This window comes from Tachyglossus aculeatus, chromosome X3 (genome assembly GCF_015852505.1).
Source record: "Tachyglossus aculeatus isolate mTacAcu1 chromosome X3, mTacAcu1.pri, whole genome shotgun sequence".
In the NCBI taxonomy this organism is placed as follows: domain Eukaryota; kingdom Metazoa; phylum Chordata; class Mammalia; order Monotremata; family Tachyglossidae; genus Tachyglossus; species Tachyglossus aculeatus.
Genome location: NC_052099.1, coordinates 14,736,378 through 14,760,855, shown reverse-complemented (window position 1 = coordinate 14,760,855; position 24,478 = coordinate 14,736,378). Strand labels below are relative to the sequence as shown.

General features: G+C 43.3%; 1 protein-coding gene across 5 annotated transcripts in view; it reads left to right on the top strand.

Annotated features, from left to right (window-relative positions):
• The window catches only part of SLC24A2 (solute carrier family 24 member 2), a 272,635-nt gene that overhangs the window by 103,131 nt on the left and 145,026 nt on the right, over positions 1-24,478 (top strand). The window lies entirely within an intron of this gene.

Below are 24,478 nucleotides of genomic sequence, written 5' to 3'. Positions count from 1 at the left end.
AGACAGAGAACAAAACAAAACATATTAACAAAATAAAATAAATAGAATAAATATATATTATATATAAATATATAAAATATAAATAAATAAATACAAGTAAAATAAATAGAGTAATAAATATGTACAAACATATATACGTATATACAGGTGCTGTGGGGAGGGGAAGGAGGTAAGGCGGGGGGGATGGGGAGGAGAGGAGGGGAAGAGGAAGGAGGGGGCTCAGTCTGGGAAGGCCTCCTGGAGGAGGTGAGCTCTCAGTAGGGCTTTGAAGGGAGGAAGAGAGCTAGCTTGGCAGATGTGCAGAGGGAGGGCATTCCAGGCCAGAGGGAGGATGTGGGCCGGTGGTCGACGGTGGGACAGGCGAGAACGAGGCACAGTGAGGAGATTAGCAGCAGAGGAGCGGAGGGTGCAGACTGGGCTGTAGAAGGAGAGAAGGGAGGTGAGGTAGGAGGGGGCGAGGTGATGGAGAGCCTTGAAGCTGAGGGTGAGGAGTTTCTGCCTGATGTGTAGGTTGATTGGTAGCCACTGGAGATTTTTGAGGAGGGGAGTAACATTCCCAGAGCATTTCTGCACAAGGATGATCCGGGCAGCAGCATGAAGTATACATTAAAGTGGGGAGAGATAGGAGGATGGGAGATCAAAGAGGAGGCTGATGCAGTAATCCAGTCGGGATAGGATGAGAGATTGAACCAGCAGGGTAGCAGTTTGGATTGAGAGGAAAGGGCAGATCTTGATGATGTTGCGGAGGTAAGACCGGCAGGTTTTGGTGATGGATTGGAATTATTAAAAAGAGTTCTATACACCAATTTCTTGCAGATACATTTTGGTTTTTTAGGGGTGGGAAGCTTCTATGGGAATGGAGACAGAGCTTAAAGATCAGGAGGGGAATAAAAGAAAAAGAGAGGGACAGAGAGATGCAGAGAGAATAGTCACCTACCCAGACTAATGCTCAACTTCTCACATACTGTGCCAGCAGCCCCTCCAGAAGAGAGAGTCGATCGATAGTATTTATTGAGTGCTTCCTCTGTGCTGAGCACTATATTAAGTAACTGGGAGAACACAACCAAATGGAGTTGGTAGACATGATCCTTGTCCACAAGCAATTGGCTCCTCCTTCTTCCCCCATTTTCCAACTGAGCCAGGGTTTGGAGGAGCAGGTGTTCAGAAATCATTTCCCTTTCTTTGTCAGACTTCTGTAGTCAACTGTCCCTAAGCTCTTTTACAGTGGCATGGCTTAAGGTTCATTCATTCATTCATTCAATCTTATTTATTGAGCACTACAGAGCACTGTATTTAGGGCTTGGAAAGTACAATTCAGCAATAAATAGAGACCATCCCTGCAGACAACGGGCTCACAGTCTAGAAGGAGGGGAGAAAGGCATCAAAACAAATAAACAGGCATCAATGGCATCAATATAAATAAATAGTATTATAGATATGTTCTATTTCTAAGATCTGCTATGTTAACATAACGTAGTTGCTTTGCTTTTCTTCTGTTCATGGCAACCTGGGCAAGACAGATTAGTCTCTCCCCTCTCTAGTTTGTACTTCACCCTGCCACCTATATCTCATTTTTACAACTTAATAATAATAATAATACTGACTGTTAAGCATTTCCCATGTACCAAGCACTGGAGTAGATGGAAAATAATCAGGTCAGGCACAGACCATGTTCCACAGAATAACTATGGTATTTGTTAAGCCCTCACTATGTGTCAGGCATTAAGTCCTAGGGTGGACACAAGAAAATTAGGTTAGAAACAGCCCCTGTCCCACGTGGGGCTCACAGTCTCAATCACCATTTTACAGATGAGGTAACTGAGACGCAGAGAAGTAAAGTGACTTGCCAAAGATCACACAGCAGACAAGTGGCAGAAGCTGGATTAGAATCCATGACCTTCTGACTCCCAGGCCCATGTGCTATCCACTATGCCATGGGACTCACAGTCTAGAGGAGAGGGAAAACAGGTGTCGATTCTCCATTTTACAGAGGAAGAAACTGAGGCACAGAGAAGTTAAGTGACTTTTTCAACATCACACAGCAGGCAAGTGGCAGAGTCAGGATTAGAATTAATCAATCAGTGGTATTTATTGAGTGCTTACTATATACAGAGCACTGTACTAAACACTTGGGGGAGTACAATGCAACAGAATTAGCAGACACATTCCCTGCCCATAACAAGCTTACAGTGTAGAGGGGGAAGATAATTAGAATTCAGGTCCTCTGGTACCCAGACCCATGCTCTTTCCATTAGGCTATACTGCTTCATCTGCTACTTGTTCTGTCCATGCCTCTCCATTCCTCAAAATCTTTTAATGGTTACCCTTCTTCTCCATCCACACTCTCCCTCTTATCAGTTCTCTTCTTCCACTACATCCCAAGCCACATGCTCTGCCCCTGTCAAGTTAACATACACTGTGTATCATTCTTTACTCTTCTGCAATCCTACCCCTTCTCCAGGTTCTCCCTCTTGTCTGGCACTTCCCCCCCCCCCCCCCACCTCCTCAAATAATCTCTCCCTCCTCAAGTAGCACCCATCTCCCCTTCTTCAGAGCCCTCCTGAAAACTTACCTCCTCCAGGAGGCACTGGCCAATAAGACCCACCTTCTCAAGTCACATTCATCCTTTAGCGCTTATCACCTACCCTCAACATCAATGCATTTTCTCTTATTTATTTTTCTATTTTTCCTTCTATAATTCTGATTTCAACCTCTGTAATGTTCTGTCTTTCTCCTCCTCTGAGTATTTATGAATGGCTATGTTCAGTAGATTTTCAATTCCTGGAGAGCAGGAACCATCTTAAGCTATTGTACTCTTGCAAGTGTTTAGTATAGTGCTCGGCACGCAATAGACACTCCATAAACATAACTGATTAATTGTGGAGAACATCATGGGATCCTATTCCTCTCTATTGCTGGCATGATTCCCACCAGAGTCCTCATGGGCCAGCTCCCAAAGAGCATTGTTAGTTCCAGAATTGCAAAGCAGTTTCAGACGTGATCTTTGCAGCTTATGAGATACAGGAGAAATTCAGGGAACAACGTCAAGACCTTTTTGTGGTAATTATAGACCTTACAAAGGCATTTCACACCTTCAAGAGACCCAAGCTCTAGCAATTACTGAAAGTTTGCCTGCCTTGGAACTTTTACTGAGACTCGAAGAATATTTCATGTTGATATGGATGATCACATCAGAAGTGACTGAGCCTTGTCAAATCCTGTACTTATCACCAAAGGAGTAAGGTCCAGTCCTGTTAAATTTATTCTACAAAACCATATTTAAAGATGGTGCTGTAGAGTACAAATAACAATAGTAGTAGTAATAATTGTATTTATTGAACACCTTCTGGATGCAGTGCACTGTACGAAGCAGTGGGGAAAGTTCAACACAAGCACAAGTCACATTCCCTGCATTCAAGGAGCTTAAACAAAAGTATTAAGAAAGATCATTACATGATCATTGTCACATTTACTCCTTTTTTTTTAACCAGATGAAGAGGTAAGGGTAAACCTGAAGTGGACAAGGTCAGCCTGGTAGGTAGATTTCCACCAGCAGTGCTCTTCAGCTCATGCACAAGAGCAAAGAAGGTGGACTGTGGATCGATGAAGGGATACGGGAGTTTGCGGTTTGAGTTCAGTAGAGCAGGTAGTGTTGAGAGCGTCAGTTTTGGTTATCAAGAGAAGGTAGTTTGGGTATGGAGGCTAAATGGAACATGATGACTTGAGAAAATTGGATGGGGCCAAAAGTTCGGAAGTCTCTTTTAGGGAACAACACAGATTTTCAGGGAGGAGGTGTGTGAGAGAGAAGGCAGGTGAGGAGGTTGTGGTCAGATAGAGGGATTTCAGAGTTGGTGATGGTTGAGATTGTGCAGTGGCTAGAGATGATAAGGTCAAGTGTGAGTCCAAGTTGGTGAGTGGATGAGCTGGGGTGGAGCAGGAGGCCAGTGGAGTTGAGGAGTGCTGACTTGTACTTCCCAAGCACTTAATACAGTGCTCTGCACACAGTAAGCACTCAATAAATATGATTGAATGAATGAATGATAGAAAGTGGGCAGCGGAAGGGTTGTCCGGAGCATTTACGTGGCTACTGAACTCCCCAAGTACCAATGTAGGGATGGCAAAAGGGAGAAGGAATGTGAGAAATGGATCACAATGGTTCAAAAAGCTGGAGGTGGGGCCTGGGGAGTGGTAGATGACCAATACTAGAATCTGGAGTGGGTTGTACAGGAGGATGATATGGGCTTCCAAGGAAGGGAAAAACAGTAATGGGGGAGGTGGAATGATGTGAAAGCAGTATTGGGGCACACGAAGAAAGCCAACATCTTCACCCTTTCCCAGTGAGTCTGGGGGAGTGGGTGAAGATGAGGCCCCCCCTCTAGAGACAGCAGCTGGGGAGACCATGTCATCTGAGGAGAGCCAGGTTTCAGTGATGGTGAAGAAGAACAGGTCAAGGATGAAGGGAAGGTTCCCCATGATTCCCTCAGCTGTACTGGGCTGAGAATGTGGGGGGTGGATCTGGGGAAGGGGATGGCATGAGAGGGGGAGGGGTTGGTTGGGAGTGATTTGACGGAGGCTGGTGCAAAGGGAAGGGGATGAAGGGTGGCAGTGGAACAAAATGACAGACATGGGGTGCCAGAGAGGGGTAGGGAGGGGTTGGATTGAGGAGGGAGAAGGGGAGGTGTGTTAGGAGGGGCTGACTGGAGGGTGATGGTTGAGGGACTATGGTGGGGTCATCAATAGCAACAACTACTCAATCCAGTGATTTCCTGAGGAGATTGCTGAATTGTGTGAAGGTCCTTGGGCCCTTGAGAGTAAAGAGGCCAATGTTTTAGGAGAAAACAGGGGCTGGGTTGGTGCGAAGGCGGTCAGCGGTTGATACGTAAAAATGTAAAAATCTGGGCCTTTGTCACCTGGAGTTAGGTGACACCTGCTCTGTGCAATCAGGCTCCAATGCAGGGAAAGCGGGAAGGTGAAAAAATGGCCGCTTCTCGGCCACAGCAGATCGGGAATGAAATGAAAGAATTCTGATGGGCGGACGGACAGTAGGCAGTGGTTAGGCTGTGGTTTCCATGGCTGATGACCTGGTCCGACTGAGACCGCTCTGCAGAGAGATCTCAATACCCTCAGGCAGGTCTCTGTCCTGGGCGATGGTCGATTGTCTGTGCCCGTTTGAGGCCTCACACAGTCTCGAGGACCAAGGCCGTTGCTGCTGTAGTGCAGACACTGTGTATTCATTGGAAGCTACAGGAATACTCTCCATGTAACAAGCACTAGCCTAGAATCCTCTTCTTGGAGGAGATTCAACACGTCCCAAGGGTTACACTAAGGCAGAAATAGTGATCTGGAAGGCTAGACATTCTAGTTTGTCTTTCAGGGCCATCCTGGATAGTGGAAGTTGGGTACTTCATCCTCAGCGAGCCCAAGCATTCAGATCAGGGGCATGATGACTTTGGAAAATTGGAGAGGGTTGAGAAATTGTTTGAAAAGCACGCACATATAATGATGTGAATTTCTAGGTAAATTCAGGAGGGCCCAGCTCAAATCAGAAGCGGTGCCTCTTAACAGAGTCCTAGAGCAATGGCAGGTGGTCAGTGGCCCCCACAGTGATAAGTTCAGGAAATCAAACTGTCCTCTGCGGGATGGGGTTACAATACAGGGGCTTCAACAGTCACAAGTATGTTCCCAATGACCTCCCCCATCCCCCACTTCCTCTCACTCCTCCACTGTACAGATTTCCTGCTCTATCCCGCCTCACCTGCGTACCAACATGGACACATCTGTATCACAACACTAGTTACCGTACCATTTCTAACCTCGCCAATTCTTAAATATCTCTTTCTCGTTATAACAACCTATCCTGCCATCTCACCCACACCAATGGCAAACAGAGAGTTTTTAAATATACCTTACCCATCTTGGATGAAAGGCGTTGCATCAGTGTAAAATACTCCTTTTACATCAATATAAAAGGAACATAACTTTTCTGAAAGCAGGCATATTTATCAGCATCATAGTGTAGCTTAACTCTGAAAAATGTTCTTGTCTGAATTTAGAGTATTCTAAGGCACTTTCCTTTATGTGACTTCCAAGGATGTTTTCTTCATGCTTATTAATAAAGGAACATCAATGTGTATCTTCAGCAAATCTGGATGCTGAGGGTGATACAGCTCTTTGAAGCCATGGCTCTTAACTGGAAGTGATGCTGTGGGTTGGCAATCCACCTTCTGGATCATGGGCTAGAGGATACAAAGATGTCAATTATTCATGACAAAAAATTGGCCTCATGATTCTTAAGTTATTTTAAATTTCCTTGTTGTTTGATGACCTTTTGACAAGTCTTCTATGTTCATTATTTTGAGTATCAAAGAAAATCATATCATAAAAAGATGTTTTTAATCCAGTAAGAGGATGATTGTACTATTTTAATATTGGGAAAACGCTGTTAATTGATATTTCTAGCAGAGGGATTGGTTAATATTATTTACAAAGGACCATATTCTATGCAGTCATGGGAATACCTAACCTTTATTTATTTGTATATGATAAAAATGATGAAAATTATTACTTATATAGTACCATTGATGTGCAAATGGTGTTGGGAGATCCACCTTTACATACGGGAAGAATCAAATATACTGCTTCCTACAAAATAGAATTGTTTTTAGTCTACCATGAGAAAAATAAAAAATCTTCTGGAAGAGAAAATACTAATTTTATTACAGTTGCATTCTGTTCAAGTGAACTGCAGGAAATATAAAAAGATATATCTACCCTCTCAGCATTTAAATTCATTTTTAATGAGCAACATTGCATTTTCCTTTCCCTCAACTGTTTATGAAAATTGTTTCTTTCCGAGTCTGGACATGGTCAGATTCTGGACTTTTTTCCTATGCAAAGAATACCCACTGATCCTCAGTACAGCACTTCATCCTCCATATGCGATGGCAATTTTGAACTACCACACTTTATTTTCAGGGGGGAGGGGGGAGACGTCTCCAGACTAGTCTATCGGTGAGAAATAGTGAATTTCCCAAATTTGGGAAGGGGCGACAAGTTTCTATCAATTTATATTAATCAATCAATCAATCAATCAATCCTATTTATTGGGCACTTACTATGTGCAGAGCACTGTACTAAGGGCTATTAATGGTATTGTAATGAACGAGTGCTTACTGTGTGCAGAACACTGTATTAAGCATTTGAGAAAGTAGAAAAGCAGCATGGCCTAGTAGAAATAGCATAGCCCTGGGAGTCAGAGAATGTGTGGGCTGTGTGACCTTGGGCAAGTCACTAAACTTTTTTGTGCCTCAGTTCCCTCTTCTGTAACATGGGGATTAAAACCCACTCCCTCCTACATAGACTGTGAGCCCCAGGCAGGACAGGGGCTGTGTCTGGCCTGATTAATTTAAATAATAATAATAATAATAATAATAATAATAATGGCATTTATTAAGCACCTAATAAATGCCATAATTATTATTATAAAATAGAGTTGGTAGACAAGTTCCTTGCCCACAAGGAGCTTACAGACTATAGGGGGAGACAGACTCTAAAATAAATTAGGGGGAGACGGACATTAAAATAAATTACAGATGGAGAGGTATGTATATACATACGTGCTTTTAGGATTGTTCTTCCCCAGGAACAAAAATTAAAATATGAAAAATTCAGATTAATGGACCTATGCAAATACTTTTTTCCATTGCAATTTGTGTTCTTCAGAAAATATGACTGTATTGCAACACAGTAAACCAAGTATCCCAAGTGGCAGTATTCCACATGTGATTGAAGTAGCTAATTACCAGGGAGAGCTCTTCCACCTACTTTGGAAATATTACTCCCCTACCTGTGTCTTGAGTCTCTCCCCTCGACTCTCTCCCCTCGACTCTCTCCCATGCCGCTGCTGCCTAGCAAAAGGAGGCAATGGTAAACCACTTCCGTATTTTTACCAAGAAAACTGTGGATCTGCTACCAGAACAATTGCAGGTGGAGATGGGGCATTCTGGGAGAGATATGTCCATGGTGTCATTACAGGTTGGAGATGACTCAATGGCCTAATACAAGACCTGTGTCTTGGACTCCATCTTCCCTCACCTATTAAAATGATTGCTTCTGCCCTGCTCCCATCTCTTACTGTTTATCAACAATGCTCTCTCTTTTTTAACTCCTTCCCTCTCCTTCAAACATGCACAATGTCCCCTATCCTGAAGTTCCTCACAGTAATCTCCATTTCTCGTCTAAAGTCCTTCAGCGGGCTGAATTTGCCTCTCTTCCAAATCTTAAGATGCCCTACAATCTGGAATTTGCCCTCATTATTATTGGTATTATTATTTGTGCAAAACACTGTACTAAATCCAGAGGAAAGGCTCTAGGTGTGTGTGTATGTGGTGAGGGGAAATGACAGGCACTCTAAGAAATGAATAAATTAATATGAATAAATAATATGCTATAGTCAGCCAGGACAATAATTCAATAACAACAACAAACAAAAAAAGCAGTTCATTACTACAGGAGTGAATAGTCCTTGGGCTCTTCTGGATCCAACAGTACCAACCTTCCCAACTTTGTAACAGTTGGGGGAATTATACTGCTGTGTATTCTGTTCTCTTGAGAGCCTGGCAATGGCAGGAAAGTGAGGGAGAAGCCATCACTTGGAGCGCAGAGCCCCAGTGAAGGGGGAACCCTCCACATCTCCACATGACAAGCAGCGTGGCTCAGTGGAAAGAGCTTTGGAGTCAGAGGTCATGGGTTCAAATTCCGGCTCTGCCAATTGTCAGCTGTGTGACTTTGGGCAAGTCACTTAACTTCTCTGGGCCTCAGTTCCCTCATCTGTAAAATGGGGATTAAGACTGTGAGCCCCCCGAGGGACAACCTGATCACCTTGTAACCCCCCCCCCCCCCGCACTTAGAACAGTGCTTTGTACATAGTAAGTGCTTAATAAATGCCATTATTGTTATTATTATTATTATTATTATTATCTCCAGCCCTGATCTCTCTCCCTCTCTGCAGTCTCGCATTTCCCCCTGCCTTCAAGACATCTCTACTTGGATGTCCTCGAGTTTATCATGTCCTAAACAGAACTCCTTATCTCCCCACCCAAACTCTATTCTCCCTGTGACTTTCCATCACTGTAGATGACAACACCATCCTTCTGTCTCACAAGCCTGTAATCTTGGTGTTATCCTTGATTCTTTTCCTTTATTCAACCCACATATTCAATCCGTCACTAATTTTGTCAGTTCCACCATCACTAAAATCCACCTTTTCCTCTCCATCCAAACTGCTACTGCATTAATACAATCACTTATCCTATCCCGCCTTGATTACTGTATCAGCCTCCTTCCTGACCTCCCAGCCTCCTGTCTCACCCCACTCCATTCCATACTTCACTCTGCTGCCCGGATCATTTTTCTACAAAAATGTTCAGACATGTTCCCTCACTCCTCAAGAACCTCCAGTGGTTGCCCATCCACCTCCACATCAAACAAAAACTCCTCACCATTGGCTTTAAAGCACTCAATCACCTTGTCCCCTCCTACCTCACCTAGCTACTCTCCTACTACAACTCAGCCTGCATGCTTTGCTCCTCTAATGCCAACTTTCTCACTGTACCTCATTCTCATCTATCTTGCTGCCAAACCCTTGCCCACATCCTGCCTTTGGCCTGGAATGCCCTCCCCCCTCAAATCTAACAGACAATTACTCTCCCCACTCTAAAGCCTTATTGAAGGCACATCTCTTCCAAAAGGCCTTCCCTGACCTCCTGTCCTCTCCTCGCACTTGCTTCTGTGTCATCCTGACTTGCTCCCCTTATTCATCCCCCACAACACCACAACACTTCTGTACATATCTATTACATAATTTATTTATTTATATAAATGTCTGTCTCCCCCTGTAGACTGTAAGCTCATTGGGGGCAGGGAATGTGTCTGTTTTTATATCGTACTCTCCCAAGCACTTAATACAGTGCTCTGAACATGGTGAGCACTTAATAATATGATTGATTGAATGAATGAATACTGAGGGCATTCTCACCAAAATTTCTGATCGAAACTAATGGCCTCATCCCTGTCCTAATTCTCCTCAACGTTTCTTCCTTTTTCAATATGGTCACTCTAGACTGTAAGCTCGTTATGGGCAGGGATCATGTCTGCTCATTTTGTTGTATTGTACTCTCCCAAGCACATAGAACAGTGCTCTGCACGTAGTAAGTGCTCAATACCATTGATTGACTGATCGATCACCCTCTCCTCCTAGATACTCTATCCAGCCTGGTTCTCTTCCTACCTATTCTCTCTGACCGTTCCTTTTCCATTTTCTTTACTGGCCCCTGTTCCTCACCTCAGCCTTTAAAAGTGGGTGCCCTTCAAGGTTCACTTGGGGCCTCTATTCCTCCCACTTTAAACTCACTTCCTCAGCAACTCGTCAGCTCGCATGGTTTCAACCACCATGTCAGTGTGGAAAATTCGCAAATCTACATCTCCAGCCCTGACCTCCATCACTTGCTCTACGATTTGGTATGTCTTCTGACCTTCAGGCTGGGGACCCGAAGTTCTATGTGTTTGGCCTGGGATTCAGATCATTCCTGCTGCCAGGCCCCCTAGGGTTTCCTTTACACCAAAAGCCAGAAAGGTGCCTGCAGATGCGTAGGAACCATCATGCCAGCCATCAGAGTCTCGGGGCCTTTCTCATCCGAAGCCGTTTCTAAGACTTCCATCACAAAACTCAAACCTTGGTCTCTTTAACTCCTCTTTCCACAGGGGCCATATCTAATTCACACCTGTATATTCTTTCCCAGTTTTTAGTACAGGGCTCTGCATACAGTAAATGCTTAGTAAATACTATTACTCCTGCTGCTACTACTGCTACTGCCAGTTTATAGGACACTTGGTCATGGTGAGGAGAGAGATTCAAAAGCATTAGAGAAATAGTGGATAGAGGCACAGTGGATAGAACACAGGCCTGGGAATCAAGTGGTCGTGGGTTCTAATCTTGGCTCCACCACTTGTCAGCTGTGTGACCTTGGGCAAATCATGTCACTGCTCTGTGCTCCAGTTACCTCATCTGTAAAATGGGGATTGAGACTGTGAGCCCCACATGGAACAGGGATCGTGTCCAACCCGATTTGCTTGTATCCACCCTAGCGCTTAGTACAGTGTCTGGCACATAATAAGTGCTTAGCAAATACCACAATTATCATTATTATCCATTTATTTCACATTTCTAAATTAGGAAATGTTCTGTCTTTCTAGGTTCTGCCATTCTCTCTATATAGTATTTCACAGATCATCATCATAATCATCAATGATATTTATTAAGTGCTTACTGTGTGCATAGCACTTCCTCTTGAACCTTACAACCACCACTCTGGTTCAACTCCTTATCACCTCTCAGCTGGACTACTTTAATAGCCTCCTCACTGGCCTCCCTGCCTCCAACCTCTTCCCTCTTCAGTCTGTCCCACCGACAGATGCACATATCTTCTTTTCTGAAAAAACCATTTGGAAACCTTGTCTTGCATAAAACAAAAATTCCAAATCATTAGCTTCAAGTCTCTCCACCAGCTGCCTGCATTATCTTTCTAAAATGCCAATCAGGATACATCATTTCTCTGCTCAAAAAGCTCCATGGTTCTAAATTACTTCCTGCAAAAAACAAAAAGTACTCACTTGGTTTCAAGGTTTTCATCATCCCAGTCCATATCTCTCTGATCCCTTCTCCCACTTCCTTCCACATTATGATCTTAGCCCTTCCCATGCAGACTTCCTAACCATCCTCCACTGTCAAATCTCATTTCTCATGCCCTTTCCACTTTCTGGAGTGCTTTCGCCCTCCGTTTCACCAAGCAAGTCCCTCCCTTCCTTCAAAATCTTCCTAAAAAGTCACCTCTTCCATGAGGCAGCTCCCTGATTAATCCCCCCACCTTACCTGGTTTTGTCATCCCCTCATCAACTCCTTCTTACATATTTATCTATTTATTTGTCACTGATGAATTTTCCTTCGTGTTTATTTAGCTTTTGCACCCACTGGTAAATTTCTAGACACTCTCAGACCCACCGGTAACCTTAATGGTTAGTGGTAACAAGCGCTTAGTACAGTGCTCTGCACACAGTAAGTGCTCAATAAATACGATTGAATGAATGGTATCATCTTTGATACCAAGGACACTATATACAGATTATATGTATTTCCATCGTTGCTCATAAAACTGGTTTGGTTACCCTAGTGGATATTTGAGCTGGTGGCATATGATGCAGTTACTATTTTCTTTTGAGAGCAGTGGTGATGGGCAGTTCCCAATAATAACAGATAAAAAACCTCTCTACCACATGAACCCGGGCCTGGAAGCTCAATTGGTGGATTAACATAATTGAGACATTACTAAGGGAGGGTAAGGATGAGGGCCTAAGGCTAAACCTGTAAGCTCCTTGCGGTCAGGGATCATGTCTACCAACTCCAATTTATTGTACTCTCCCAAGAGTTTAGTACAGTGCTCTGCACATAGTAAGTGCTCAATAAATGCCATTGATTGAAGTCTACATACATTGTCAGTTTAAGAGTTAAAGAGGCAATGGGAAAGCTTTTTCTCTCTCTCTCTCTCTCTCTCTCTCTCTCTCTCTCTCTCTCTCTCAGTACCTAGTTATATGAATGAGTCACTTGGGCTAAAATTGGTGGCATTCTTGAGAATAAATTATGAGGCAGCAACTATGAAGACATCAATTTTCTCCACCTGCTTTTGAGTGCAGGGGACTCTAGCATAATGACTGAAAAGACATGACTGTATCTGAGGATAGTGCAATTAGAACAAATTTCATTTTAAGGAAAACGTTTGGTCATAATCTTTACATCTGCTTGCTTTTTGCATCTTTTTCCCTTAAAAGTCTTTTGAATTTTTTTCCATGCTATTTGTTAAGCACTTACTATGTACCAGGCACTGGTTTAAATGCTGGGGTAGATACTAGCTAATCAGATTGGACACATGGGGCACATGGGGCTCACAGTCTTAATCCCCATTTTACATATGAGGTAACTGAGGCACAGAGAAGTTAAGTGACTTGCCCAAGGTCACACAGCAGACAAGTGGCAGAGGCGAGACTAGAACCCAGGTCCTTCCTACTCCCAAGCCCATGCTGCTTCCCTTGCTAAGGGAAATCTACTAAGAATGGCAAACTCTGCACACAGTAAGTGCTCAATAAATACGATTGAATGAAACATTTGCATTCAAAAGCAGACTGATTCCCCTTGTAGGCCATGATCTCCTACTCGTTCTTCTTGTAATGAAGACAAAACATATAGGACCAACTTTTCGCTTTAGATTTAGAGATCAAAATCCGTACAACCAATTACCGTATAACAAAGGGGTTGTGATCTCACAAAGCCTCCCATTAAGGAAAACTCACCCTGAAACACTCACCTGTTCTGATACTATGAAAATGTACACATGCAAGACACAATAAAGCAGCATGCTGAGCTCCAACCTGTTGCTGGATAAAGGCTCCCTAATTCCCTAACAGTTTTCTAGCCAAAAGCCACTGAGAAAACATGTGTTATGGTAGAACTGAGTGTACTTCTCTACCAACTGTTGTATTTTATTCTCCCATGTAATTAGCACTCTACCCACAGGAGGGTCTCAATAAATACCACTGATTGACTGATTGATTTAATTCTTCTGAGCTACTGGTAGCAGTGTGGCCTAGTGGAAAGAGCATTGGTCTGAGAGTAAAAGAACCTGTGCTCTAATACCGGCTCTGCTACTCATCTAATAATAATAACAATAATATTTGCTAAGTGCTTACTATGTGCCAGGCACTGTATTAAGTGCTGGGGTGGATACAAGCGTATCGAATTGGACACAGTCCTTGTCCCATGTGGGGGCTCACAGTCTCAACCCCCATTTTACAGATGAGATAACTGAGGCCCAGAAAAGTGAAGTGACTTGCCCAAGGTCACACAGCAGAAAAGTGGTGAACCGAGTTTAGCACGTGTGACCTCCTGACTCCCAGGCTTGTACTCTATCCAGTAAGTCATGCTGCTTCTCATCTGCTGTGACCCTAGGTAAGTCACTGAACTCAGCACCTCAGTTTCCTCATCTGTAAAATGGGGATTCAATACCTGTTCTCCCTCCCCCTTAAACCATGAGTCCCACATTAGGCAGGGACTGTCCCATCTCATTATCTTGTATTTACCCCAGTGCATTGTTTGGCACATAATAGAAGCTTAACAATTATCACAGTAACATTGGTTTTTGTTCATAAAGCAATCACATTTATTCATTCATTCATTCATTCAATCGTATTTATTGAGCACTTACTGTGTGCAGAGCACTGTACTAAGTGCTTGGGAAGCACAAGTTGGTAACATATAGAGATGGCCCCTACCCAATAGTGGGCTCACAGTCTAGAAGGGGGAGACAGACAACAAAACAACACATATTAACAAAATAAAATAAATAGAATAGTAAATATGTACAAGTAAAATAAATAGAGTAATAAATCTGTACAGACAGGTGTACAGGTGTACAGGTGCTGTGGGGAGGGGAAGGAGGTAGGGCAGGGGGGATGGGGAGGGGGAGGAGGGGGAGAGGAAGGAGGGGGCTCAGTCGGGGAAGGCCTCCTGGAGGAGGTGAGCTCTCAGTAGGGCTTTGAAGGGAGGAAGAAAGCTAGCTTGGTGGATGTGATGAGGGAGGGCATTCCAGGCCAGGGGGAGGATGTGGGCTGGGGGTTGATGGCGGGACAGGCAAGAACGAGGCACAGTGAGGAGGTTAGCGGCAGAGGAGTGGAGGGTGTGGGCTGGGCTGTAGAAGGAAAGAAGGGAGGTGAGGTAGGAGGGGGCGAGGTGATGGAGAGCCTTGAATCTGAGAGTGAGAAGTTTTTGCCTGATGCGTAGGTTGATTGGTAGCCACTGGAGATTTTTGAGGAGAGGCACAACATGCCCAGAGCGTTTCTGCACAAAAATGATCCGGGCAGCAGCATGAAGTATAGATATTTATATTTTTATAAAATTTTTATAGATATTTATATTTATATTTTAAGATCAGGCAATGTTATGTCTGCCTCATCTTCTTTGTCCCTCCTCCTCTGTTCTGCCTCTTTCTCTGACACACTGGTCCTCACCATACCTTCCAGGGACAGGAATCAAGGGGAAAGAAGGATGTGGCCAGCTTATCTCTAATAACTTTGTTCCATTCCCATCTTTGGGAAGTGGTACAGGTCTGGGTCAAGGCTAGTGTGACAGGAATGGCACAGAGAAGGCAGGGCAAGTTATAAAAAAGGCAGGCAAGGCACATTCATAATAATAATAATGATGGTATTTATTAAATGCTTACTATGTGCCAAGCACTGTTCTCAGCTCTGGGATAGATACAAGGTAATCAGGTTGTCCCATGTGGGGCTCACAGTCTAAATCCAAATTTTACAGATGAGGTAACTGAGGCACAGAGAAGTTAAACAGCTTGGCCAGGGTCATACAGCAGACAAGTGGCAGAGTGGGGATTAGAACCTATGTCCTCTGACTCCCAAAGTCACTGCTCTTTCCATTAAGCCATGCTGCTTCTCCTAGTGATCTCAGGTTTGGCAGCAGGGTAGGCAAGACCTGGATTTGTCTTTTTAAAAAACAGGATTTGAAAGTGAGCGGGGAGGTGGGGTCAATGGGACAAAAGTCAAGTGGGAACAGGGAGTGGGTAAAACAGAGGGTGGATTAAGTATGGAAAATAATTGATAATAGCCAAACACACTGGGGTGATTATTTGTGTCATTTCCAGTAAAGCTAGAGAGTGCATCCATCCAGCAGTGATCACTGAAGGTGGGAATGAGAAAGAGAAGCAGAGAAAGGGAGATGAGAGGGAAGAGATTGATTGAGAATGGTAAAAGGAAATGGGCTCCAACAGGAGCATTTGAATTGGACTAAAAGAGAGACTTAGTAGAAGCAGGAACACTTTAGAGGAGAGGAGTGAAGGTAATTAAGAGATATATAGAGAAGCAGCATGGCTCAGTGGAAAGAGCCCGGGCTTGGGAGACAGAGGTCATGGGTTCAAATCCCGGCTCTGTCAATTGTCAGCTGTGTGACTTTGGGCAAGTCACTTCACTTCTCTGTGCCTCAGTTATCTAAGCACTTAGTACAGTGCTCTGCACACAGTAAGCGCTCAATAAATATGATTGAATGAATGAATATATAGGAATGAATGTTTCAACAGTGGAGGTAAAAAAAACACCCAGAAACAAAGCCAGAAGAGGAGATTTTGGAGAAATATGGGTCCATAATGATATGATTTGGGAAAACCATGAGCAAGGGGGTGAGGAGCAGTGAGGTATAAGGGATAAAAGTAATAATGATAATAATAATAATAATATTTGTTAAATCTTTACTATGTGTCATGATAATTAGATTGGACACAGTTTCTGTCCCACACAGAGTTGACAGTCTAAGATAGAGGGAGAACAGGTTTTGACTTATTTTACAGATGGGAAAACCAAAACACAGAGAAGTTAAGTGATGCACCCAAGGTCAAACAGCAGACAAGTGTCGGGGTCAAGATTAGAACCCAGGTCTCTTGACTCCCATTCCCATGCTCTTTCCACCAGGCCATGCTAGGAAGGGCTGGTAGGTGGAATGATAGAGTCCAAATGCCAATGAATTAACATTTTGAAAGATCGAAAAACCTCAATGTGTTACGTGATATAATTTTTCTGCTAAGGACTACATGATGATTTTAAATGTTTCTTTATTGGAACATTCCAACAAAAATAACAGGATATAGATTAAAAAAATCTCTTATCCAGAAGCAGCATCTTCAAACTTGAAATACAGCTTTCACTTCTCGATATGAATCATTGCCTTTCTGGTTCAAATCAATCAATCAATGGTATTTATTGAGTGCTTACTGTGTGCAGAGCACTGTACTAAGTGCTCGGGAGAGTACAGTATAACAGACCTATTCCCTGACCACAGTGAGCTTACAGTCCAGAAGGTGGAACAGCCATTTAATGTAAATAAATGTTACAGATATGTACATAAATGCTGTGAGGTTGGGAAGGGGGATGAATAAAAGGAGCGTCAGGGTGATGTAGAGGGAGTGGGAGAAGAGGAAAGAAGGGTTTAGTCAGGGAAGGCCTTTTGGAGGAGGTGTGCCTTCAATAAAGCTTTGAAGGTGGGCAAGAATAATTGTGCATGAATTTTGCCGAGAAGATCGATTAAGATCGTGTTTGTCTGAGAGTCCCTTCCTCTCGTGGACACATGAAAATTGCTCCATGCTGCACGGGTGCATTTCCCATGCTCAGTGCCTAGCATGAGTCTTGTTTATACGGCTTTGGGTTTGATCTTCCTGAAGCCTCTCTTTGAAGCAGCATGATTTAGTGGAAAGAGCATGGACTTGGGAGTCAGAGGACACGGGTTCTAATCCCAGCTCTACCACTTCTCTGTTTTGTGACCTTGGGCAAGCCACTTAACTTCTCTGTGCCTCAGTTACCTCATCTGTAAAATGGGATTCCTTCATTCAATCGTATTTATTGAGCACTGTACTAAGTGCTTGGGAAGTACAAATCAGCAATATATAGAGACGGTCCCTACCCAACAACGGGATCACAGTCTAGAAGGGGGAGACAGACAACAAAACAAAACATGTGGACAGGTGTCAAAATCATCAGAACAAGTAGAATTAAAACTATACGCACATCATTAAAATAAATAGAATAGTAAATATGTACAAGTAAAATAAACAGAGTAATAAATCTGTACAAATATATACAACTGCTGTGGGGAGGGGAAGGAGGTAGGGTTGGGGGGATGGGGAGGAGGAGAGGAAAAAGGGGGCTCAGTCTGGGAAGGCCTCCTGGAGCAGGTGAGCTCTCAGTGGGGCTTTGAAGGGAGGAAGAGAGCTAGCTTGGCAGATGTTTGGAGGGAGGGCATTCCAGGCCAGGGGAAGGATGTGGGCCGGGATCGATGTTGGGACAGGCGAGGTACAGTGAGGAGGTGAGCGGCAGAGGAGTGGAGGGTGCGGGATGAGCTGTAGAAGGAGAGAAGGGAGGTGAGGTGGGAGGGGTTGAGGTGATGGAGAGCCTTAAAGCCGAGAGTGAGGAGTTTTTGCTTGATTAAGACTGTGGGATGAAGACTGTGAGCCCCACATGGGACAACCTGATTACCTAGAACAGTGCTTGGCACATAGTAAGCGCTTAACAAATGCCATAATAATTATTATTATTATTGAAGGTTTTGACCTCATTTCTAGATCTGTCTTTTACCACTGTCTCACAGCTCTCCACTTCTCTACCACATTATTTGAGGTTCTACTTCCCTGTGTCTTTGAAGTGTTTCATCTACCCACTTTTCCAACAATTAACCCATTCTAATTTATGCTACAGCAGCAACTTGGGAGTGCTACTGTTCTCCTTATTCTCCTTATATTATCCCGCAGTGAAATTACCATGTCACAAGCATTGCCCTGCTGTGGACGGCCTGTCCTTATTCCAGAATGTTATGGGTTTGAGATCTGTCCTGTCACCTGATTCTCAGTATAAACCAGGTGGTGTTGGTAGAGTTTCTCTAGAAGTCAGATGTGCCTCTAAATCTCAGTGCCATGTAGAAAGTCGAAAGTTACAGTTCAACTCTACACCTTCAATCCATTCATTCATTGTCAGTCAGTCATATTTATTGAGCACATACTGTGTGCAGAGCACTGTACTAAGCGCTTGGGAAGTACAAGTCAGCAACATATAGAGACGGTCCCTACCCAACAACGGGTTCAATCTGATACCATATTGGAATGACACTCTTCTCGTAATTACGGCATATATTGTGTGCTTACTGTGTACTAAGCACTAGAGTAATTACAAGGTTATGAGCTCAGGTGCAGTCCTTGACCCACATAGGGCTCCCCAATTTACATATGAGGAGACCAAGGCCCAGAGAAATTAAATGACCTGTCCAAGGTCACACAGAGCATCGGTTGCAGAGCTGGGACCAGACCCATTAGGTCATGTTGCCTCTCTACTAGATGTTTCAAATCCATTTTCAATCTTTCTGCCTATCCTTGCCGGGCGAAACAAGGACTGCTTGATTGAAAACCCCAGATAAGTGCCACCTTCTGAATGCCACACATTATACTATGCACCAGGGCCACCTTCAGACAGGGTGTGAGGGGGGCCACCACCATATGTCATATGGAGCAGGGGTGGTCGCATGGTGCAACAGTGGTTAAAAATGTTTTATTGTCCAGCTTAAGGCAGAAGTGGCACCTGGAGGGCAAACACAACCACTCTGGAGCAATAGAAATGGATCGGGGTGCCCCCAGAGAGATGCTTTCTAGATTTGGAGGTTTGAATGAACTTCCAAATAACATCATTGCTTTACACAGCATGCACACGCAGCTTAATGTGGTGATGGCATATAGAATGTTGTGGATGTGTACATCATAACGTGAAGACGTTCAGAACGGGAGGGAGTGTTGAAGTTTTCCCTGCACCTCATCAGGCTAAAGGTCGGAAGGCTACCCTGAAGGAAATCATCCCTAGGTTGCAGAAAAATCTCTAGATTTCAATCGGTTGGCACATACTAGAAGCGTTTTGCGTTTTCTTCAGATTCTTAAGCAAAGCAAATCATACTGATAAGAATTGTACAGGGCTGAGATTATTATTGCTGATCATTATTATTATATGTATCCCAGCAGCAAGATACATATGGGCCATTCAGGGGAAAACTTAGGGTGTCAGAATGGATGGCGGGAGAAACTGTTTCTTTTTTACTCCCAAGCCTCCTTCTGTGGCAGAGAGGAATATCAAATTTGATCCCAGTGTAGTATTTTTATTGTTTTATGGACATCTGCTTTTTGAATAATACTGCACGTACCATTTCCAGTGTTTGACAACTACATTAGTATTCTCGGTGAAAAGTCAAAGATGATGAGTGGGCTACCTCCTCAATCCTAAGTGTAAATAGCAAACATAGTAGCAGGAAGCAGAAGGTGGGTGACATCAAACAAACAAACAAACAGATACACAGAAGAGACTATCTGAGAGTGTTAATTTTGGTTGATGAACTAAATCAAAATTTGATGAACTCACTTCTTAGAGCCTCATTGACATAAAAATAAGATATTACCTCATATATAGTCCTTTTAACATTCTAATTATTAGTATTATTATTGTATTTGTTAAGCATTTACTATTTGTCAAGCACTGTTCTAAGTTCTGGGGAAGATACAAGTTAATCAGGTTGGACGCAGTCCCTGTCCCACATGGGGCTCCCAGTCCAACTATGAGGGAGAACAGGTATTGAATCCCCATTTTACAGTTGAGGAAACTGAAGCTTATAGAAACTAAGCAACTTGCCCAAGGTCACAAAGCAGCTGATTGGCAGAGCTGCAATTAGTTCCCAAGTCTCTGCCCCAGCCCATGTTCTTTCCACTAGGACATGCTTTTCGGTGGACAGAGTGAAGTACAGAAGAAGTTGTAACCCACTCACATGTCAAAGGAAGACAAAGGCAGGGCTTGAAAAACAACCTCCATCCCTTAACCAATAATTCTGCTCCACTGACTCTGTTTCGGAATACCCCGTATGAAACGTTTAACTGATTATTTTTCTAACTTTTAGAGGTTAACATCACAACTGTGTGTGTGTGTGTGTGTGTGTGTGTGTGTGTGCATCACTTTTAATAGCATGAATCACTCATGGACTGTGGTATAAATTATTCTGTGATCAATAGTCATGGACGGGTCCCTGCTAAATATACCAGCCATCATTTCCCTTTATGTCAAATGGCAGGAGCAGCTTGGAGAAGTTGTGCTGCGACTATCGATGTTATATTAGTGTATGTGTGTGAGTGTGTGGTGTATTTGTTAATGCGCAGTCAAATTCAACACCTCTTCATTTTTCTCTTGTCTGCATGCCAAATAAATATATTTGCTAGTTCTGTGCTGGTCACCTGACTAGCTTCCATCTCTTTACTGTCACAAGAAATAACTCAGGGGATCCAATTATCACAGCAGCTTCTTCCCTAGGCCAGGTAATCTTTCTATGCACAGATTAGGGATATGCCCAGGACATTTCCACAGACAACTTCTCACCTTTCTTCTTGAAGGAGATGATTAGGGCATCATCTTCGCAGTTTGTGGCATTTCCTCAGTGTTCTATATGTTGAGGAAATGTTTATATAGAAATCTGAAGATTAGGCTCCCTTCTTGCTTGTAGATTTCTGCAGGATTCAAGGCCTTTTTCACTTTCATGCAAGTGACTGTGAAGCCAAGGTCATGGCTTTACATTTGGGTCTGTTTTCAATGCTTTGAAAAGCCTATTCCTTAATTGAAGAAGGTTCCGTCTTTGTCTGTGATGAAGAAGAGCCCTATCTCAATTTTTCAGCAGTATCATGGTAGGGGGTATAGGGCTATTGGACCTCTTTGGTAATAATAATTGTGGTATTTGTAAAGTGTTTACTGTGTGTCAAGCCCTTTACTAAACACTAGGGAAGAAACAAGATAATCAGATTGGGCACAGACCCTGTCTCACAAGTAAAAGTCCTTTTTTTTTAACTGGTACTTGTTAAGTACTTACTATGTGCCGAGCACTATACTAAGTTGGGGTAGATACAAGATAATCAGGTTGTACACAGTCCCTGTCCCACATGGGGCTCACAGTTTAAATAGGAGGGAGAACAGGCATTGGTTCTCCATTTTACAGATGAGGAAACTGAGGCACAGGGAAGTGAAGTGACTTGCCCAAGATCACAGAGCAAACAAGTGGTGGAGTCAGGATTAGAACCCAAGTCCTCTGACTCCCAGGCCATTGTTCTTTCCACTAGGCCACACTGCTTCTTGTTGGTGGTCAGTGTATCCCTGGATCTCTTTAGCTTTGTTCCCCTGACTTAGTCTGTGAGACCCATGTGGGGCAGGGATTGAGTCCAACTTGCTCATCTTGTATCTAACCCAGTGCTTAGCCAGTACCTGGTACATAGTAAGCATTTAATAAGTACCCTTAAAAAATTAATTACACATTTTTCTTAGTTTGATCGGAAGGTACTGACCATTTCATTGCAGTACTTTAATTTATTCTGATCATGAGGAACTCTAAGGTGTCATTAATGCATTTCTTGCTTTGCAGCATAGAATTTTTTTAATTGCTGAATTGTTTTCATCACAGCAGTTTTGGTGGTATCTCCTCTCCATGCCTTTCCCCCTTCTAAACTGTGAGCTCGTTGTTGGATAGGGACTGTCTCTATCTGTTGCCAAATTGTACTTTCCAAGTGCTTAGTACAGTGTTCTGCACACAGTAAGCTCTCAGTACAGTGCTCTGCACACATCGATGTGTCAAAGAGTGCATTGTAAGTGTCTTTGTTCTCTAGGACCTTGCTATTTTGCCCTCTTGATGATTTGGAAGGTACGTTTCAGTTCATTGGTTGTGTTCATCATTCAAGTTTAGAATCCATGAGCCAATAGCCCAGTATTGAACAATTCTCAGGGCTGTAGTGATCCATGCAACTTTCAAGTCCCTCTGATGGACAATCATCTATGAGATACCGTTGTCTTGAACTTCTCTTTAATTTAGGAAGCAGAAGATAGTTTTGTGATTACGAGCTGATGAATGGCACATTCTATGAGGCGAGGTAAGCCATTGCTTTCCAATCCCATGAGAATCAATGATTTTTTTTTCCATGTTCCAGCATCAATACCCAACTGGGCATTGAAAAAGCTCACGATGATCAGCTTGCCTGATGAAAACACCACAGGCCTGGAAGTCAGAGAACTTGGCTTCTAAGTTCAGCTCTGCTACTAATGGGGGTAATATTTTCCTTATCACACACATACATATAAACAAACATATGCATGCACACATACATATACACAAAGTGCTGGGCAAAGGTACAAAGATATTGATTCAGATATAACCCTGGGTCCACAAGGGACTCACCCCCTAAAGGTGAAGGATAGGGGAGGTAAATTCAGCAAAAATGATAACACTAAAATGACAAAAACTATATACAATGGTGCTGGAAGAGAATCGTTCTCAGGCTCCTCACCACTCCTGCTAGGGCCAGTGTTGAACCAAACTCCCATAGCCTTCCCGGTGTTCTAAATATCAGTACACCCTGGTCATCAGTTGATTCCCATTCCCGCATTCCCAACAATCCAAATGACATTGACACCAAGCGGTGTAGCAGAGTCGATGGAATATTTCCAGCTGGGTTTGCTTTAAACATAGACAGCAACATCCACGTTTATTAAGTATCTCCTGTGTGGGGAGCACTGTATTGGGTGCTTGGGAAACATGCAATAGAAGCAAAGGATGTGATCAGCTGTGTGACTTTGAGCAAGTCACTTCACTTCTCTGTGCCTCAGTTACCTCATCTGTAAAATGGGAATTAAGACTGTAAGCCCCACGTGGGACAACCTAATTACCTTGTATCTACCCCAGAGCTTAGAACAGTGATTGGCACATAGTAAGTGCTAAATAAATAACATTATAATTATTATTATTACCCCTGCCCTCCATAAACTTACAATCTAATGGGGGAGATAATCAGATTCAAATGTTAAACAGTTATTAGTGGAATTCATTCATTCATTCATTCAATTGTATTTATTAAGTGCTTACTGTGTGCAAAGCACTGTACTAAGTGCTTGGGAAAGTACAGTACAACAATAAAGAGTGATGATCCCTGCCCACAAGGAGCTCACCTTCTGGAGGTGGGGTAGTGGGGAGGGGGGAGATAGACATCAATACAAATAAATAAAGTTACAGATATATACATAAGTGCTCAGGGGCTGGGAGAGCAAAGGGAGCAAGTCAGGGTAATGAAGAAGGGAGTGGGAGATGAGGAAAAGTGGGGTGTAGTCTGAGAAGGCCTCTTGAAGGAGATGTGCCTTTAGTGAGGCTTTGAAAAGGGGGAGAGTAGTTGTCTGGCAGCTTTGAGAAGAGAGGGCACTCCATGCCAGAGGCAGGATGTGGGCCTGGGATCAGCAGCGAGACAGGAGATTGAGGGCGGATTTTAGCTATATTGTGAAGGTGGGACTGACAGAATTTGGTGATGGATCGAATATGTGGGTTGAATTTGAGAGAGTAGTCAAGGATAACACCAAGGTTTGAGCTCCTTATCTTGAATGAACATCTACCTTGGGGAAGCTGTATAAATTTAAACAGTACAGTGCTCTGCACACAGGAAGTGTTCAGTAAATTCCATTGATTGATTTTACGGTGGATGTGATGCTGGATATGTTATATTGTGAAAAATATTGTTTATAACTTGTTCCTTCTTGGGTTGAGCCATGAACTCAGAAAAGGAAAACCTATTTTCATGCCAAAATCTTCTCTGTGAGATCATGTCTTGCCATTCTGCCCTTACCCCAATGGAAATATGTAAAGGGCTACAATGCAGCCTTCCCAGAAGAAGACATTTCTTTGAATGGAAAGCTTTCCTAGGAATCACTAGTATGTTGGGTTGAGCATTCAGAGCTCTGAAGAATTGATTCTGAAAGGCAAGATAAGACTGACCGT